This window comes from Lynx rufus, unplaced genomic scaffold, assembly GCF_022079265.1.
Source record: "Lynx rufus isolate CCGP_SWC_20201006 ecotype Redwood Valley unplaced genomic scaffold, mLynRuf1.p SCAF_40, whole genome shotgun sequence".
Lineage (NCBI taxonomy): Eukaryota > Metazoa > Chordata > Mammalia > Carnivora > Felidae > Lynx > Lynx rufus.
Window position 1 is genome coordinate 1922895 of NW_025814857.1, and position 13127 is coordinate 1936021.

Here is a 13127-nt window from a genome sequence, read left to right on the forward strand (position 1 = left end):
ATATTGCTGATTTGTTGCTCTGCTTCATCCATCCATCCACTTACCCCCAGGCTCCGTTCAAGATCACATCTCCATTATAGCATTTCAATTTCGTCCTGACTAGATTTTACTTCTTTTGTCTCTGCAGAAAGGGATTCTATGCTTTTTTCAACCACATCTAGTATTCTTAATTTTGTGGTTCTAAATTCTAGTTCAGACATCTTGCTTATATCTGTGTTGATTAAGCCCTTGGCTGTCATTTCTTCCTGTTCTTTCTTTTGGGGTGAATTCCTTTGTTTTGTCATTTTGAAGGAAGAAAAAGAATTAGTAAAATAAAAAATAAATTTAAAAATTAAAAACAACACAAAAAATCAAATAAGGGAAGCTAGATCCTAGGAGTGTTTTGGTCTGGTTGTTGAAAGAAGTTTGATAGAATAGAGGAAAAAAGGGAAAGAAAAGAAAGAAAAGAGAATAAAAAGAAAAAAATTAAAAAGTATATAATAAAATAGAATAAAATAAAATGAAAATGAAATAGAAAAAAAATTTACAAAAAATGAACATAGTAAAAGGAATTAAAATTAAAAGAAAAATAAATTTTTGTTTCTATATCCCAGAAAAAGAATAGTAAAAAAAAAACTTAAAGACAGAAGTAAAAAAAAAAAAAAATTGATTCATCAAACGGAATGAAACCCAAATGTAGTTACATCCAGTTTCCCCTAGAACTGAAACTATGAAGCCCTCTATAGTCTGTACACTAAGTGGGCAGAGAGACTTGTGCTGATCTTCTAGGGAATGTGCTTGGAGGGTGCAGTTGGGCAGGACTTGGTGTAACGGCTCTGTTCTCACTAGGTAGCACTGCTTAGCTTACTGGGGTGGATGGGTGTGGTGCACTTGCACGTGCGTGTGCCTGTGCCTGCACGTGTGCAGGAGAGGTGGAAATGGCTTCACCCGGCTCCCTAGACTCTGGCACAGGAACTTTGGGCTCTCACCAACCTGCGATCAAGCACCCCTCTTTGTCTCAGGCTTCCATCCACTCCCTGCCTCTATCCTGTCTGTATCCAAGCCGTCAGCATGCCAGGAGGCTCTTCCCTCCAGAGTTTTATCTCAGATGGGGCTGTGTTTCCAAACCCCTCACTTCAGACACCCCTGCGGCTTGGACCTGCTCGGACCCACTGGGGAGGGTCTTGCTGAGCAGTGGCTGAGTGCCGGCTTGCCCCAGAGAATGGTCATGTGATTTTACTACAGCAGAGGTTCAGAGATTGTGGCCGGGTGCCAGATTGCCCCAGAAAAATTTCATGTGATAGCACAGCAGCGAAGGTTCAGAGATCATGGCAAATCGCAACACACAGCCGGCGCCGGTTTCACTGCACTCTGGTGTCTTTGTTCCAATACCAGCAAACGTGGCTGTTCTCTGGGGTTCACTGGGACCTTTGCCTGTGGAGAGGCCGTATAGCCTCTACCAAATGCTCTCCAAGCAGGGGAACTGTTTCTCCCCATGTGGCCCATAGACCTCTCAGACCCTGCTGCTGCATGCTCCTGGGGATTCACCCTTCCTCCCCACCAGAGCACCACCAGCTACTGAGTTCTGGAATTTCTGACTCTGCGCTCCTTGCGCTCCTCTCTTTATAGAGTCCTAATGGTATTGAAACCCTCTCCTTTCTCCCCATCAGTGGTTTTGGGGGAACAGATTTCTTGCTCAGTCCCTTGTGAGAGTTTTCACTCTCTCTCTCTCCAGCTACTGTTGGGGGAGTTGTTTTCCTGCACTCTCCCGATGTGCCACACTCTCCCCTACTTTCTCTGTTCTCTCTTGGCAAAAACAGTTCCCTATCTTCCTTGGCTTTTCTCTCCCCCAGTTCCTCTCCACACTGCATACCTGCTGAGTTCTGTGGCTCAAGTTATACAGATTGTTGTGTTAATCGACAGATCCATTTCCTAGGTGTGCAAAATGGTTTGGTGCTGATCTAGCTACATTTCAGGGACAAGATGAGCTGAGAACTCGTGTGCTGATCCACCATCTTGAAAGAAAAAAACCCATTTTTCTGTTTTTATATTCTCATTTACAATGCTTTATTTCCTCTTGTGCTTGGCTATTCTTGGCTGTGTACTGCTCATTGTCCTTGAAATATATATGTGGGGATTCTTTGAAGGCTAGGATAAATGTGCCTTGTTCCAGAGATTTGTATTTGATTTTGTCAGGTGCTTTGGGATGCTATTCATCTTGGCTCACCTAAAACAGGTTCCTAAGCTTTCCCCCTTGTTTCTCCAGCACTAATGCAGCCTTCCTTGCAGCCCTCTGGAGGCCAAACTGGGAAAGGACAAGCTTGTTTCTGAGTCACCCTTATGTCAAGGGTGTAGGTCTTTAGGGTCCCGATTTAATGTTGGAAGAATTTGCTGTTAGATTTCCTCGATTTAGGTGGCATGGCCCATGTTTCAGATCCTTTTGCCTTCCTTGGAAGGTTGTGGAAACAAGTTTATCCAGTTTGGCAAATGCCTTCAGGGCAGACAGCTGGATGTGCATGGGTTCCTAGTCTCCAGAAAGCAGGATGTCCTGCCTTCTGATAGGTTTTGTTGTGGTTGTTTTTACCATCTTGTCAGCTGTTCAGGGCTTTTAAGGGGATGTTCTTAAAATCAGCCCTTTTCGTCATTTGTAATTGGAATGTCAGTCTGAATGATGTGTCCTGCCATTGCTAAAAACACAAGTTGGGATACATAAATATCGTGTGTGTGTGTGTGTGTGTGTGTGTGTGTGTGTGTGTGTATCTTTATCCTGTTTATGTAACCTCATATTTTCTTAAGTAAAATTGTTTGGAATGCATGATTTTTGATGAATATTGCAGTGGACTCTAGGTCTTTGCTGTTATAAATTACATTTCAAAATCTTTGTTCATAATATTTGAGGATAATGGTACCTAATTACGGGGTGGCTAGGAGAGGTGGGAGCGAGAAGGTCTGAACCTTAGTGCTTAATTCATGCCAGTGATTGTAACTGTTGTTATCACCCGCGCATATGGAATGGCTTGAGGGGGCACGTGGAGCAGGCCTGCCTAACGGCCTCAGTGTTTTCTGTGAAGGGAAGACAAAGACAAGTCTTGTGCTGCGAGTGTGAGGAGCCAGCTAGAGAGTGAAGGTTGGAAGGAGCAATGCTGGAGGATGGAGGAAGCCGATTAAGGAATTTTGGATTGCCCAGGCACCCTGAGGGCCTGGCTCGAGGAGCACACCTGGAGCCAGCGTCTGTGCCCGTGCCAGTCAGCACGGGGATGCCAGGCCTGTTCCTGAAACCTGGCCCCAGCCCAGAATGCAGCAAGGCGAAGTCGGCTCCTTCCTTGAAGTGTTAAGTGCTGCTTGCACCTGTTGGTGCTGGGCTGGCCCAGATGACTCAGGCACTGGCTTTGCTTCAAGGAGCTCCCAATCCAGTGTGGCCAGAGGGTGACCTGTGGTAGAAAGGGAACCCGGCCACTGCCAGGCAGCTCCACTGTGCTCCATGAGTAGGAGGGAATGTGCTAGAAGTCAGGGGGGGACAGCCTCAAGCAAAGGGGCAGTGGCCAGGTAGCTGCAGCCTCAAAAGAGGAGGGAGGGCTGTCTGACCGTGAGGATGGTTTGTTTTGTTTTTGGTTTTTGGTTTGTTGTTTTTTGTTGTTGTTGTTGTTTGTTTGTTTTTTTGTTTTTTGTTTTGGTGCAGCCACAATCCTCCCTTTAGCTGAGGAAACAGGCAGAAAATCACAACGGGACTTGCCCATGATCACGGAAGGGACCTTTGTATCTGCTGCCTCTGAAGTGCAGAAGCCTTTGTGTAACAGGTTGATTTCCCTTCCCCTCCTGCATATTAACATAATTCCATTCTTACATACTGCACAATTCAGTGGTTTTTAGTATATTCACAGAGTTGAACAATGACCACGCCAGAATTTTGGAATACTTTTTCACCCTGGAAAAAAAAAAAAACCCATTCCCCACTCGCTAGCCCCACCCCCCTCCCCAGCCCTGGCCACCACTAATCTCTTTTCAGTCTGTATGGATTTGCTGGTTCTCAACATTCCAAACAAACAGTCACATGGTATTTCTCCTCTCGTGACTGGCATCTTTCATTTAGCACCATGTTGGCAAGATGCATCTGTGTTCTAGCACGTATCTGTACTTAATGCCTTTTGATGGCCAAATAGTATTCCATTGTGTGGGCATAGTATTTTATTTATCCATTGGTTAGTTACAGACATTTGGGTTTCTACTTCTTGTCTGCTATGAATACTGCTATAAACATTTGCATACATGTTATTGTGTGGGCTTAAGTTTTCAATTCTCTTCAGTGGAATTGCTAGGTCACATTGTAACAGTATATTTAACTTTTTAAGGAACTGTCGGGCTGCTTTTCAAAGCCGCTGTATCATTTTACATTCCCACCAGCAGTATATGACGGTTCCAATTTGTCCACATTCTTACCAACTCTTTTATTTCTGTTTTTTGTTTTTTAGGAAAAACCCTAATGAGTGTGCAGTAGTGTTTCATTGTGGCTTTGGTTTGCATTTCCCTAATGACTCATGAAGCTGAGCATCCTTTCACGTGATTATTGGATCATGTCCTTGAGTGACAGTCTGTCCAGTGCAAAGGGCATTAAACTGGGGGCCAGGAGACCCAGAGCTATCCCTAACCCTACCCCAGCTCACAGTGGGTGCTTCACATTGTTAGATTTATTGATTCCCCAGTCCTTTATGGTCCAGGGTTTCTGTTTTAAATTTGTCTTCCCAGCTTCCAACCCCTTCTTGTCTCTTTCCATCCATCACCCTCTCCCTTTCTTTGATTCTTCTCACTCGTCTGAGGACCTGCTCAAGTTTTCCTTCATCCTGTCACAGCTCTGCCTCCTGCCTCCCTTTTCAGCTCCTTTCCTTTCTCCTTCCTTCAAATTTCTATTCACTGCACTTTCTCCTCCTCTCCCTTAACTTCTCAAACAGGAACATGACTTCTGTCATTTTCCCCACTGGTCTACAGAAAGGTTTCATTAAGGCCACTGGGGTAAATGTGTTTTTTTAAAACTTGGTGTTTGAGGTAGCAGGTCCCAGATGGTTTACACTGGTGACCTTTCTGGGGAGTGGAATTAGAAGGAAGGGGGTGACTTCCTCCCTACTGTAGTCTTACTTGGGAATGTGCATACAGGGAGATTCCTGAGTACATTTACTTGAGAGCAGGCAACAGAAGTAATGGGGCATAGAACTGATAATGGAGGTTTAGACTAGTGATGTCCAAACAGTGGGCCCCAACAGCCTTTGAAATGATACTGGAGTCAAGCATTGTCTGTAGACACAGTACTGAAGCTAGGTCATTCATGTACTGCAATTTTAAAGTATATTTAGATGTTACTCTGATTTAAAAATTGCAGAAATCTTAGAGTTTGATCGAGCAAGTCTTCCTTAAATTACACTTTTTGTGAAATTTCCTACTTTCCCAAGTGTTTCATGCATATATACTTTAGGGTAAACTTTTCAAAATAAAAAAGTCCATTGGGATTTCGATTGGAATCACATTGACTTGATTTTTAGAGAACCAGTTTTTTTTTTATCAGTATTGAACTTTCCCATCCAAACACAAGGTTTCCCTCTCTATTTAGTTCTATGTTCTTTTTGTGTTTTTTTTAAAAATTTTTTTTAATGTTTATTTCTGAGACAGAGACAGAGCATGAGTGGGGGAGGGGCAGAGAGAGAGGGAGACACAGAATCCGAAGCAGGCTTCAGGCTCCGAGCTGTCAGCACAGAGCCCGATGCAGGGCTCGAACTCACGAACCGTGAGATCGTGACCTGAGCCGAAGTCAGTCGCTCAACCGAGTGAGCCACCCAGGTGCCCCTCTTTTTGTGTTTTATAACTTCTTCATGTTTATAATTCACATTTCATATTACTTATTCCCAAGTACTTTATAGTATATACTCCTGTTGTAAATAGGCTCTTATTTTCCCGTTAAATTTCCTAAGTGATGGTGTTTGGGATCTGACAAAGCTCCTGAGTTTGTATTTATTTTTTATTACCAGCCACCTTCCCAAACAATCTTTATATTTCAGCTAGTTTTTCACTTGATCCTCTTGGCATTTCTAGGTATATAATCAAATATTCTGCAAATAGTGATGGCTTTGCCTCTTCTTTTCAAGTATTTTCTTCCTCTTTGTAACCTCTTATCTGATTCTACAGGCTAGCACACTGAGGAGCACGTTAAGTAATAATGGTGCTAAAGGGCCTCCTTGATTGTTCATGATTTGGGTTAAGGATAAATTCTTACTCCTATTTTACTAAAAATTTGGCTTTTTAAAAAATCGGAATTAAGACACTGTATTTTATGAAGTGATGTTTTGGCATATCTTACATCTGTCTGTTCCCCTTTAACTTATTAATATAACAAATTACATCACCGGATCCTTCTCTAGCATCCAGGTGATCCTTCAGCCCACTGTGGTTTGTATATATTCTTTTTAAATATCTAACTGGATTCTATTTGTACACTTTTTTAATTGAAGTTAAATTGTTATATAACATCGTGTTTTCATTATACAACATACTCATTTAGTGTTTGTATACGCTACGAAGTAATCATCACAATAAATGTAGTTACCATCTGTCACCATACAATTGACCGCCCTCCCTCACCCCTCTGATAACCACCAATCTGTTTTCTGTATCTGCGAGTAGGTTTTGTGTTGTTTTGTTTTTTAGATTCTGTATATAAGTGAAATCATGTATTTGTTTTCTCTGACTTAATTCGCTTAGCACAGTATCCTCAAGATCTATCCATGTTGTTGCAAATGGCAGTATTTTCTTTTTTTATGGCTGAGTAGTATTCTGGTGCGTGTGTGTGTGTGTGTGTGTGTGTATGTGTATCTCACCCTTTTTTATCCATTCGTCCATCGATGGACCCTTAGGTTGCTTCCATATCTTGGCTATTGTAAGTAATGCTGCAGTGAACACAGGGGGACATCTATCTTTTTGAATTAGTGTTTTTATTTTCTTCAGATAAATATCCAGAAGTGGAATATCTGGATCATAGGGTAGTTCTATTTTTAACTTTTTGAGGAACCCCCATAGTATTTTCCAGAGTGGCAGCACCAATTTACATTTCTGTAAACCATGCATGAGGGTTCCCTTTTCTCCACATCCTCTGCAACGCTTATTATTTCTTTTTGGTACTAGCCATTCTAACAGGTGTGAGGTGGTATCTCATCATGGTTTTCATTTGCATTTCCCTGATGAGTGATGTTGAATATCTTTACATGTCTCTGTTGGCCATCTGGATGTCTTCTTTGGAAAAAATGTTTGTTTAGATCCCCTGCTCATCATTTTTATTTTTATTTTTTAAAGATTTTTTGAACATTTTTATGTCTTTTTTTTTTAATTTTTAGAGAGGTGACAGGGGGAGATGGGCAGAGGGAGGGAGGAAGGGAGGGAATGAGAGAGAGAGAATCCCAAGCAGGCTCCATGCTCTTGGTGGTTCTTGCTCTCTTTAGATTTTCTTTCTTCTTAACTAATTTTTGAAATCTTACAGTTTTAGGATAATATTCTTTTAATCCAACTGAATGTAAGCTCCATAAAGACAAGATTTTTTTTGTCTGTTTTGTTTACTGCTGTATTCCCAGGACCTAGGACACATAGAAGGTGCTTACTTACAAATATTTGTCAAATGATTGAAAGAGGAAATCAATGAATAAAGTCAGGTTTATTGCATTTATGAACAAAGGTTGTGAAAGCTGTGTTTTGTTATTTTGATTTCCATTGTGTTAGTAGTCTCTTTCTCATTTGTAATGTATGTATCAGTTAGTTTCTCCTCCATTTTTGATTAGGTTAGTGAGTGATTTATCTATTCTGGTGATCATTTAAAAAAAAAACCTAGGCACAAGTTCCCTATTAGAAGAAATGAAGCCAGGTTCACTTCATCCTTCAATGACACTGTTGGATAGCAGAAGACATCACCACAGTCTCTCTACATATATCTGAGGGGAAAAGTATGTGATCCAAGATGCCTCTTAGAGGCAGCACAAAGGCATTCGGAAAAATGTAGGGCTTTCTGTACAGAAATGTTGATAGTAGCTTTATTTGTAATTACCAAACACTGGAATCCTTTGTGGTCTTTGATGATTAAATGGATAAACAAACTGGTCCGCCCACTCCATGGAATACTACTCAGCAATAAAAGGAAACAAACTATTGATACGCACAACAACTTGGGTGAATGTCAGATCAATTACACTGTGTAAAAGAAGCCAGTCTCAAAAGAATACATGTTGCATTATTCCATCTCTATGAATTCTTGAAATATCCTTATAGAGATGGAGAACAGATTAGTGGTCATCAGGGGTTATGGGCAGGTGAGAGGGAAGGTGAGAGGTGGGTATGGTTATAAAAGGGCAGCATGAGGCACAGAGGTGTTCTTTTTGTTGACCATGTTGATGGTCGCATGAATCTACGCCTGTAATAACATTGTATAGAACTTACAGGTAAAAATAGGAAAACCTGAATGAGTGGATTATATTAATGTCCATATCCTGATTGTGACTGTATACTATAATTTTGCATCATACATATGACTTTTAGGAGAAACTACACAGAGTGTACAAGGGATCTCCTTGCCTCCTTTCTTACAACTGAACTGAATCTATAATTATCTCAAATTTCAATTAAAAAATGTAATGCTTTTTAGGAGCTACATGTTGCTCAGGAGACATCTGTTTAATAACCTAACACAGTCAAGAGGTGGTTCAAATAAGGATTCAGAAAAAGGTAGGTTTAAAGAAGGGAAGCGTTGATAGTGAACACTTTGAAGAGATCTGAAGCATTTCAATGGATCTCAGGCCCTAATGCCCTCTCCCTGTGCTCCCAGAGAATGTCTGCCCCCCTCTTTCCAAACTGAGTTTTTTTATCTTCTTTCTCTCTCCCCCAGGCCTTGGTACTTGGGAAGTCTTCAGTGTTTGGTGACTAAATTATCCTGTGCTAACTTTCTGCTCCATAAGCCTATAAAAAGCATTCACTTGAAGGATTTCCTTTAAATGAAAGCTCCCTTGGTCATTGAAAATACAATTGGATTTGCTGCGATTTGAATCGCAAGCAGCATGGTCAGAGTGCTTCTGTTGTGTTTAAGCCAGACACACAGCCCCTGGAAGAACACCATGTTTCATGTCTGGGAAGCCAGGCTCAGGCCCTGGTTAGAGGCCAGATGTATTTATAGTGAGCAAGACATCACCCTGCCCCTCCTCCTCATACCCTGGGTACTTCCTTGCTTCTCGATCCTTCTCCCACTCCCTGTTATGCAGGCAGCTGGACTCCAGTCTGGTTCCCTGTAGTCTCTGACTAGAATCACTTTCACACTGGCTTCCCTGCAAACATCCCATCTTGAAATGCAGTTTAATTTTTTTATGGCTTTTGAAAACCTTGAGATATGATTCATATACTATAAAATTCACCCCTTTATACAATTCAGTGGCATGTGGGGTGGTCACAGAGTTGTGTGACCATCACCTCTGTCTAGTTCCAAGACCATTTCATCACCCCAAATGCAAACGGACGGCCTATACCCATTAGCAGTCACTAGACATTCTCGCCTTCCCCAGCCCCTGACAACCACTAACCAGCTTTCAGTCTCTAGGCACGCACCTATTCTGGTTGTGTTATATAAATGGAATCACGCAGTATGTGGCCCTTTGTGTCTGGCTTCTTTCACTTTGTGTGAGGTTTACAAAGCTCATCCAGGTTGTAGCATGGCTCGGGCCTTCATTCCTTTCGATAGCCAGATAATATTCCATTGCATGGATAGACCATTCCCAGTAGAGTTCTCTGTGAGGACATGACTTGTAGTTGCCTTGTTTGCCGAAGTTTCCTGGGGCTGAGATCAGAGCAGGGCAGCTTGTCAGGCTCCTCAATAACTGTCTGTTTGATGAATGAAGGAAAGTTGCTGGTTTCCCCCAGTGTCTGGTGATTCTTGGTGTCTGCTCAGTAGAGACCCGGCTGGGGATTCCTCTCCCTGGGCTGGGAGGCGGGCTGCAGGCCGGGGAGATTGGGAATGGGCACGGTGTGGAGGAGGAAGGGCTGCACCCTGGGGCTGTGGGTGGTCAGGGAGCCAGGGAGCAGGCTGGGGCTGGCCAGGTCCCAGGTCTGCCTGGGCTGCCAGCTCCTCCTCGCCAGCTTGCTCAGTTTCTTTAGCAGGGAGATGTCCAGCTTCTCTGCGGTGAAGGGGTGGGGTGTGTGGGCGGTGGAGGGGAGTGGCAGGTCTGTGCTTCTTTCTTGGCCACTTTCCTAGGCCCCTCCTCATTCCCTGTCCCACTGTTCTCCCCCGACACTGACTTGCACCCAGTGGAGATTGCTTGAGGTTGGGGAGTTAACCAGCTACGGTCCCACAGTGTCAAAGAGGCAGGGAGAGGGGCACCTGGGTGGCTTAGTCAGTTAGGCGACTGACTTTGGCTCAGGTCATGATCTCGCAGTTTGTGAGTTCGAGCTCCGCGTCGGGCTCTGTGCTGGCCGCTCAGAGCATGGAGCCTACTTCAGATTCTGTTCTCCCCCTCTCTCTACTCCTCCCTTGCTCATGCTCTGTGTCTCTCTGTCTCTCAAAAATAATAAATAAACATTAAAAAAATTAAAAAACATTGACATCAGGAGAATTGACCTCTTTATGATGTCACATCCTTCCAGCCACAGCCTAGTATGTCTTTCCAGTTGTTCAAGTCTTCATTTATGTTCTTTGATAGTGTCTTAAATTGTTTCTTCACTTAGTTCTAGATAGTTATTAAGTCCCTCTTTTTATTGAGGTACAATGTACACACAGGAAAATGCTCAGATGTTAAGGTTTTCAGGGTTCTTCAATAGCATTTACAAGTTTTTGTGCCCCCAGCTTTCGTAAGGTTCTCAAGGATTTCTTTTATCGAGGTAAAACTTACAAACAGTAAACACTAAAGTATTAAGATCCGTAATTTCCCTTTACATCACCTCTGAGACTGCCTGCCCCCAAATCCAAGCAACAGCTGATCTGATTTCTATGCCCTAGGTTAGTTTTGTCTCTTCTAGAATTTCATAGAAATGGCACCATATAATATTAGCTCTTTTGTGTCTGATTTTTTTTTTTCACGCAGCATAATGTTTTCAGGGTTCATCCATGTTCTAGTATGTATCTGCAATCCGTTTTATTGCTGAGTGGTTCGTGTCATGTGGCTATATCACATGTTGTTTGTCCATTCTCCTGCTCAGGGACATTCGGGTCGTTTCCACTCTTGGCGCTATTACAAATCAAGCTGCTAGGAACATTGGTGTAAAAGGCTTTTTGCAGACCTGTGTTTTCATTTCTCTTGGATGAAGGCCTTGGAGAGCGTGTTTAACTTTGTAAGAAAGTGCTGGAGCTTTCTAAAGTGGTTGTGCCACCTCCCCTCCCACCAACAGTGTAGAAGAGTTGCAGTTCCCCCCACACCTTCTCCCATATTTGATGCCATTCCGCTCCTTTGCCTTTGCTTTCTCTGTTCTGATCTCCTCCACCTGCATTCTTCAGGTGGCCGTCTCTCCCTGACCCCCTCCTGCTGCCAGTGCTTTTCTGACCTTCCCCAGGGGTTTCAGGACGCAGGGAATGTACATGTGCTGGGTCTGCCATCTGGAGCCAGAAGTCAGGGCAGATTCTTAGGTTTTTGAGTAGTTTCCAGTATGGTGCTTTACCTTGAAAGTGTCTGTTACAAACATAAAAATGCAATTGTTGTCCCGCCTTTTGTCTCCCTCCTCTCTGCATTTGTTTTCAAAGTAGAAAAGAACAAAACTGATGCTTTCCGTTCCCTCCAAGCCTTCTGATAAAGGAATATTAACCTTCCAGCCTAAACTTTACCGCACGTCCAAGAATAACTGAAGAGGAAATGGTACTGTTGGCATTTGACATGATTTCAAATGTTAAAGATCATTGTATGGGCAGGATTCACTGGACGAACTGTGTGAGACACATGGTGGAAGGTGGGGGGGGGGGCGGGTGAAACCCTTTCATTCAGTCCCCAGCATGCACGTCCAGTGTGTGTGGCTGCTACCGTCCCTGCCTGTCGCGTCTTCAGGAAGATAACCGCCTGATGCTTTTTCTTATGCAGGCTTTCCTCAGAGGGTCAGGAATGCTAGAGCTAGTAGGAAAAGGGCCGTGTGGGGTGGGACAGTGGTTCTGGCTGTCCCAGTCCTGCCAGGGGGGGTGTAAGATGTGGGGCCTGTTCAGTGGCAGCAGTGCCTGGGTTGGGAGAATATCTGAGAAAAATCCATTGTGCCCCAGGTGTTAAAACATGTTGCATGAACAAAACCCATAGTTTTGGGGTTTGATCTATTGCTTAGGTAATCTTTTCAAGAATAGAGTGTGATACTTCTAGAGTGGGATGGACACGTTTGTGTACTAAGCTGCTGGGAAGCAATTGCATAAGCTAGAACGCATTGCTGCTTTTTTGTTCCCACCTCCGAATGTCTGGTTCAAAACCTCTGTACTCTGTAATTTCTCCTCCTGTCTTCGGCTGCCTTCTATCAGGGATGTGTTGTCAAAACGTGAACATGCTTTCAGAAAGGAATATTCCATCCTGGGAGGGAAGCACACACAGCCAGCCCGGGCTGTAGGCCTGCTGACTTTAAACATCTCCTTTCACCAGAATTTCTCCTAGCCAGAGAAGCCGGGGTGGGGGTGGGGCGACTGGGGAAGAAACCTAATTATGCAAATTTTGATCTTAAAGCTTTATTCGTATGTTTCCTGGCAGGCTGTTCTTTAATCTCAAGAGCAAGATTGCTCAGAATTACCATATATTCCAGTTAATTGCATTAAAATTATAGCAAAGGTTGTTTTTGCTATAATCAAGAATGATTTTGATTAATACTTACAAAATCAAATGCCTCCCCAGTGGTGGGGATGACAACAACCTTCTCAGTCAGCTGTCCCTTCTCTTCCTTCCCTCCCCCTTTTCCAAAGGCCAAAGGCACAAACATTTGAAACGGTTTTATTTTTTTAAATCTAGTTGCCTCTATGGATAGCGATTTTTTTTTTTTTAAGAAAATTTCTCAAAGACCGAGGATGATTATTTTCCTGTGTTTAGCACAAAGGTTATAAAAGAGTCCTTTCTCCAGGAGGGCAGTTGGAGGGCCTGAGCAGAGGTCTTGGCTGGTGAGGGTGACAAGAACACATGCCACGTGATTGG

At 43.1% G+C, this 13127-nt stretch overlaps 1 protein-coding gene across 1 annotated transcript in view; it reads left to right on the forward strand.

Annotated features, from left to right (window-relative positions):
* The window catches only part of CD99L2 (CD99 molecule like 2), a 95220-nt gene that overhangs the window by 15431 nt on the left and 66662 nt on the right, over positions 1 to 13127 (forward strand). The window lies entirely within an intron of this gene.